The sequence below is a fragment of the Sesamum indicum genome, linkage group LG12 (genome assembly GCF_026168435.1).
Source record: "Sesamum indicum cultivar Baizhima isolate 11 linkage group LG12, ASM2616843v1, whole genome shotgun sequence".
Classification (NCBI taxonomy): Eukaryota; Viridiplantae; Streptophyta; class Magnoliopsida; order Lamiales; family Pedaliaceae; genus Sesamum; species Sesamum indicum.
In genome coordinates this window covers 4805292-4812791 of record NC_142668.1, presented here as the reverse complement: position 1 = coordinate 4812791, position 7500 = coordinate 4805292, and positions in this window count along the sequence as shown.

Here is a 7500-nt window from a genome sequence, read left to right as displayed (position 1 = left end):
TGCCGTCCGGCACTACTCTCGTGGCCGTCGCCTTCGATCACGCCGTTTTTCCGAAACATTTGCAACACTCGTCCCAATGATGACTTTAGAATGCAAAGACATCTTGCCCACGGCTTATTTGTCGGGTCTCGAAACATCGCGAAGCTTGTTTGTCCGATTTTGATGATTGTGGGAAGACAACTGACAGGGCGTTCCCAAAAAACATCGATGTTGCTCCATCTGATAACTCGTACGGAAGTGATCATGAATACGTAATGCTCATGTATGCATAATATTTTTGTTGGAAAACAAGGGATTTGAACGTGAACCCTCCTTTTTTTACCGATTTTTCCCTTTTTTTATTATTTTTTTAATAATTAAAATAATTAAATAAATATTTTCATAACTCAAAAATAAAATATTTCAACAAAAATGAATTAATCATGTGATTTTGAGGTGACGTGCAAATTTTCATGCAAAAATACGTTAAAATGCTTCAAAAATGCAAAAAAGTGCGTTGCTCAACCCTTTCAATGTCTACTTCTGTCACAAGCCTTTTTTTTTTAAGCCTATTATAGGGGGAGGAGGGTGCTTGAGGGGGGTCTGGGCGCTGGGGGCGGGCAGGGGCAAGGCGGCCCCCCCGCAGCCCCCAAGCCTCGGCCGTCCTCATGGCTTGGGCGTGGCTTGTGTTGGCCTTGTTTTGGCGGCGAGAGTCCGGCGAGGGACTCCGGCGGGGCGCTTGAGCGGGGGTCTACGGTGTTGCGTGCGGCCGATGCCCATTTGCATCGTGTGCGCCGAATGCCTTCCCGTCCGCAACGGCAAGCCGTCGGGGGCGTGCTTCGATTGCGATTTGCTAAAACATGGCCAACACAAGCCCCGTCCAAGCAAAGGTTGGTCGGTCGGTCCGCTTATGCTTGTCGGCCTCCCCCCGCATAAGCGGACCGATGTGGGTATCGTCGGGATTCGACGGTCGGGGGTGCTTGTCGCCGCTTGTGGCTTGCGACGCTGAAATTAGTAGCTTGTGGTGGGCGAAGTGTCGGCAATCCCGATTTTGGGTGCGCTTGTTAGTAGCCCGTTGCCTGCGAACATGGAGGCGTCAAGGGCGGCCGGCGACGGCTTGCACCCCCGCCCGTCGGCTCCCGGTGGCACCCACACAGGGCGGGTGCGGTCATCGTCGTCCGTTGCACGCGACCCCGAGATCAGTAGCACGTGGCTGGCGAAGTGTCGGCAATCCCGGCATGCAAGGCTCCCGCTCGGGAGCTGGGGTATGCTTTTGGGTGCGCTTGCTAGTAGCCCGTCGCCTGCGAAAGTGGAGGCGTCGCACAGGCAAGTCGGTCCGGTCCCTAGGTTTGTGCTCCTCGGTTCCCAACTCGTGCTTCGTCCCGAATCTTCGTGCCTACCGGGGCATGCTTGGGCGTGCTTGCTGCCGTTCGCCTGCCGCGACGCTCGAATGCGTCGTGGGACGGCGGGCGTTGGCTTGTGTGCTCGGGCATTGCGTACGTAATGGGCGCGTGAGTGGTGATTGGCGTGTGTGGGCATGTTGGATCCCTGCTCGGGCAGCGACAACATCCCCCGCAAGCCGCTTCAGTCGTCGGCCCAAGCGCGCTCCTGCCTTGGCCGCGGTCGGTTTCCTGTGCTGCATACCTATCGCGAAGGCATTCCATTGTCCCGAACGTCCCGTTTTCGCCCTACGCTGCACCCCTCGGGGCCGCGGCGCGGGGTGGACCTCAAGGCGCCCGCTGTGTCCCACGTCCCGCGCACGGCCGCACGTGCCCGGGTCGTTGGCCCATTGCGTCGTCGCCCAATCTCTCGGATGCGGAACACACGGTGGGTACGAGGGCCTCGGCCTCTGTTTGCCCCGAAAGCAAGCGTTCGGCGCTTCGTGCGAACGACGCCCGCCACCGTTTTGGGCTCGTCCCATGCGGGCGGCGGAGTCGGTGAGGAATGCTACCTGGTTGATCCTGCCAGTAGTCATATGCTTGTCTCAAAGATTACGCCATGCATGTGTAAGTATGAACTAATTCAGACTGTGAAACTGCGAATGGCTCATTAAATCAGTTATAGTTTGTTTGATGGTACCTGCTACTCGGATAACCGTAGTAATTCTAGAGCTAATACGTGCAACAAACCCCGACTTCCGGAAGGGATGCATTTATTAGATAAAAGGTCGACACGGGCTCCGCCCGTTGCTGCGATGATTCATGATAACTCGACGGATCGCACGGCCCTCGTGCCGGTGACGCATCATTCAAATTTCTGCCCTATCAACTTTCGATGGTAGGATAGTGGCCTACTATGGTGGTGACGGGTGACGGAGAATTAGGGTTCGATTCCGGAGAGGGAGCCTGAGAAACGGCTACCACATCCAAGGAAGGCAGCAGACGCGCAAATTACCCAATCCTGACACGGTGTCACGGGCTGCCCGCACACTAGGCCCCCGTGACGCGCACTTCGGCCACTCAACCGTTCTACATGGCCGACCACTCAGCCTTCATCGACAGACGACGGACACCCAACTGTGTGAGAGTCTTAGGTGTAGGCCTTTTATTGCTTTGTTACTGCTGTGTTATTTGCTTTCTGTTGTTTAGATTCCTCAAGGGGACGTTATGCCTCTTGAGTTGCAAATTTCAGCTTTTCTAGTGTCTAGTGTAGACAATAGGATTTATTTTTTTAAGCCTATTATAGGGGGGAATGAGTTCAAGAAGCTTGGTTTAGTGACGTGTTGGAGTCCCCCTCAAGGCGAACCCCTTGCTCTAGCATCGTTGATCATTGTATACGCATTTTCAGTTCAATGCAATTTGGTTTTCTGAATCCGCGTGCGCAATTTACTGTTTTGTGATTTGTTCCTCCCGACTCTGATATATTCGGCGCGCTGCATTTGTGCCGAGCGGAGGTATTGGCGGACGTAGTCAGCGGACTACTAGCCACACGACGCGCTGTGTGATAGGCGCCTCGTGAGAGGTGGTATCAGAGCCTCGTGCCACGATGGGGCCGAGGCGCACCGCTACTGCTGCGAAGGCATCAGGGCAAGATCCGCAAAGCCCGCGACATGCCGCAGCTTCATCCAGCGAGAGAGCTGAGAACCCGGAGGACGGACACTCCCGGTTGGTGGAATTGGAGACGAAGGTCTCTTCCCTGGAATCTGAGATCACGGTGCTGAATTCGGAGTTGGACGAATGTCGGCAGGTGATTCAGGAGATGGCTGGCGTATTCGGAAACGACAGCATTGCCGATATGCGGCGTGACATGGAGCAGGTGTCCATTCAGATCGGACTGCTCCAGCGTGCAGTGGGTAGCACGCCTATGGTTGCTCACGACCCCAGTGCTAGGCTTCGAATACCAGAACCGAAGGCCTATAGCGGTGAGCGTGATGCGAAGGAGGTCGAGAACTTCCTCTTCGACATGGACCAGTACTTCCTTGCGGCAGACGTGCGGGACGAGGCAAGGAAGGTTGCGACTGCGACCATGTACCTGACTGGTGACGCAAAGCTGTGGTGGCAGACCAAGTTTGCGGAAATCCAGGCTCATCAAATACAGCTCGACACGTGGGCTCTTCTACGGGAGGCGATCAGAGAGCAGTTCTTCCCCGAGAATGTGGAGTACAATGCCAGGAGGGCATTGCGAAAGCTTGAACATACAGGTTCCGTGCGGGAATATGTCAAAGCTTTCTCAGCGCTGATGCTGAACATCCGAGACATGTCGGAGGCAGACAAGCTGTTCACTTTCATGGAAGGCTTGAAACAATGGGCGAGAAACGAGTTGCAGAGGCAACGAGTGACTGATTTGAGTTCGGCTATTATAGCGGCCGAGCGCCTGGCAGATTTCAACCAAGAGGCTCGGAAGGATAGGCAGGTGACGTCTGGTCCTGCACAGAATAAGTCGAATGGGATGAAATCGTTCAGGAATATCTTCAACAGAGGTGGGGGAGACCAGAGACCCCACGCTCAGAATGGCTCACAGGGCGGTTCAGACAGGAACAGGCCCCAAGAGAACAAGCAGGGAGCACCCGAGAGGAGGAGAGGGTGTTTCTTCTGCGATGGTCCGCATGGGTATCGCGACTGCCCGAAGAGACGGGTGTTGAATGCATTGGCAAGGACCTTTGCCGACAATGCATCATCCTCAAGGAGTGTGGAGCCACAAGCAGAGGCAGGTGGTGAGAATGGCACGGAGGAGGATGAAGACAATTTGGGGGCCGTATCCCAATGGTGCAACACAGTCTCTATGGTGGCGGCGAAGAGAGTTGTGCCACCCCTTGCGAAAAAGACTGTCCCGGCTCTTACTGTGGAACAGCCGGAACAGAAAGAAGAAGAAGTTCAGCCCCGGATTCCACGGAAGAAAGGGTTGATGTGAAGATTCATGGCAAGCCGATTCGAGCCATGATCGACACTGGAGCCTCTCACAACTACCTTGCGAGCGCCGAAGTGGCGAGACTCGGGCTCGTGCTGGAGAAGGGAGTTGGGCGTGTGAAGGCGATCAACTCGGCTGCACAACCCATTGCCGGTGTAGCCAAGTCTGTGCAGATTAAGGTTGGTGCTTATGAAGGAAAGACCAATCTTTCGGTGGTGGTAATGGACGATTTTAAGCTTATCCTCGGGCTTGAATTTCTACGGGATACACGCACAGCTGTTCTACCTCATGTCGACTCACTGATGATGATGGGAGCGAAACCGTGTGTCATCCCTACCTTGGCCGGACGTACTGGAGAGAGGAATTTGTCGGCCATGCAGTTTGAGAAGGGTCGCAAGCGGAATGAACCATCCTACTTGTGCACTCTTTGCCTTGATGAAATAGAAGAGGTGTCAGGGCCCATCCCGGGCGGCATTAAGAAACTGTTGATGGAGTTTGAAGACGTGATGCCAGACGAGCTGCCTCGGAAGCTACCGCCGAAGAGGGCAGTGGATCACGAGATTGAGTTGGTGCCTGGCACGAGGCCGCCCGCCAGGGCACCGTACAGAATGTCGCAACCTGAGCTTGTGGAGCTTAGGAAGCAGTTGAAGGATATGTTGGAGAGCGGAATCATCAAACCCGCGAAGTCACCGTATGGAGCGCCGGTCCTGTTTCAGAAGAAGGCCGACGGCTCCCTACGCCTGTGTTGTGACTATCGGGCACTGAACAAGATCACTGTGAAGAACAAGTACCCGATACCGTTGGTGGCAGACTGCTTCGACCGTTTGAGTGGAGCGAACTACTTCACGAAGATAGACTTGAGGTCGGGCTATTGGCAAGTCCGAGTCAAGGAGGGTGATGAGGCGAAGACGACAGTTGTCACGAGGTACGGAGCTTTCGAGTTTCTTGTCATGCCTTTCGGCCTGTCTAACGCTCCCGCAACCTTCAGCACCTTGATGAACCAGGTACTTCACGGTTTTCTTGATGAGTTTGTGGTGGTGTACCTGGACGACATTGTGATATACAGCAGAACCTTGGCCGAGCACGAGGACCATTTGCGGCAGGTTCTGACGAGACTCCGCGAGCACGAGCTGTACGTGAAGGTGTCGAAGTGCTCGTTTGCTCGGGAGACTATCAGTTTCTTGGGACACATCGTGGAGAGAGGACGCATTCGGATGGATCCCAAGAAAGTACAGGCTATCGAGGAGTGGAGACCGCCGAGCGATGTTCATGACTTGCGCTCATTTCTTGGCTTGGCGAACTATTATCGGCGTTTCGTGAAGGACTACTCCGCGATCGCACGGCCTTTGACAGACTTACTGAAGAAGACGGAGACTTGGAATTGGACACCCCAATGCCAAGTAGCCTTCGATGATTTGAAGAGAGCGATGATGACAGATCCTGTGTTGGCCTTACCAGATATGTCAAAGCCATTCTTGGTGGAGACAGACGCTTCAGACTTTGCTTTAGGAGGAGTTCTGATGCAAGATGGCCATCCAGTTGCCTTTGAGAGCAGAAAGTTGAAGGATGCTGAACGACGTTATTCAGTGCACGAGAAGGAGTTGTTGGCCGTAGTTCATTGCGTTCGACTATGGCGACACTATTTGTTAGGCTCTCCCTTCGTGGTCAGGACGGATAACACTGCAGTGAGTCATTTCATGTCGCAGCCGAAGCTGACCAGTAGGCAGGCACGTTGGCAGGAGTTGTTGTCAGAGTTTCACTTTGTGTTGGAGTACCGGGCCGGCTCCAGCAACCACGCAGCTGACGCCTTGAGCCGCAGGGCGGACTTGGCGAACTTGGAGTCGATAGCAGCGCTCTCCTCTAGCGCGGCCGCTATCTCTGTGAAGGATCAGGTGCGGGAGTTACTACCGAGTGATCCCGCAGCGCAAGGCCTGATTCGGCTTGTCGAGCAGGGCAAGGCTCGACACTTTTGGATCGAGGATGGATTGTTGATGACCAAGGGAGACTGCGTATATATTCCGAGAGGCGGGGACCTAAGGAAATCACTTCTTTCCGAATGCCACGACACACTTTGGGCGGGACACCAAGGACAGGAGCGCACGTTTGCCTTGGTGAAGAGGGCCTACTATTGGCCACAACTGCGGGACGATGTCGAGACGTATGTCCGCACTTGCTTGATTTGTCAGCAGGACAAGGCAGACCATCAGAAGAAGGCTGGTTTGCTGCAACCACTTCCCATCCCAAAGCGTCCATGGGAGAGCGTCTCCATGGATTACATCTCTGGATTGCCTAAAGTCGGGGACTTAGGCTCTATTATCGTCGTGGTAGATCGTTTGTCAAAATATGCTACATTCATCGCAGCACCCAAACACGTTACAGCAGAAGGGACGGCTCATCTCTTCTTCAAGCACATCGTCAAACATTGGGGACTGCCAAAAGATATTGTCAGTGATCGTGACTCCCGTTTCACTGGCGTCTTCTGGACCGAGTTGTTCAAACTCCTCGGGTCCACACTTTCCATGAGCTCGAGCTATCATCCACAGTCCGATGGTCAGACAGAACGCTTTAATTCTATGTTGGAGGACTACCTTCGGCACTTTGTGCGAGGTACGCAGAAGGATTGGGTGAAGCTCCTGGATGTCGCTCAGCTGTATTTCAATGCTCAAAAGAGCTCTTCGACTAACAAGAGCGCTTTTGAAATCGTCACTGGGCAGCAGCCGCTCCTTCCTCACACTCTTGACATCCCACAAAGTGTGAGATCCCCTCTTGCTCGAAGTTTCTCCCAGGAGTGGAAGCAAAATGTTGATATCGCCAAAAGTTGCCTGGAGACAGCTCAGAAGCGGATGAAGAAGTATGCAGATCAGAATCGCCGCTTCGTTGAGTTCAAGGCGGGAGACCTGGTGCTGGTGAAGGTCCCGGATCCGAGATTGTCAAAGTCATCAAGGGGGAGAGATCCTCGGTTGATGGAGAAATATGTTGGTCCTTTGCCGGTCCTTAGGCGTATTGGGACGGTAGCATACAAGTTGGAGCTGCCGCCGTGGTCGAAGATCCACAACGTCTTCCATGTCAGCCAATTGAAGAAGTATTCAGCAGACAGGGAAGACGATACCCGCAATCAACCCAGCCGCCCACAACTCGAATTGAAGAAGACGAAGGCGAAGGTGGCTGAAGCGA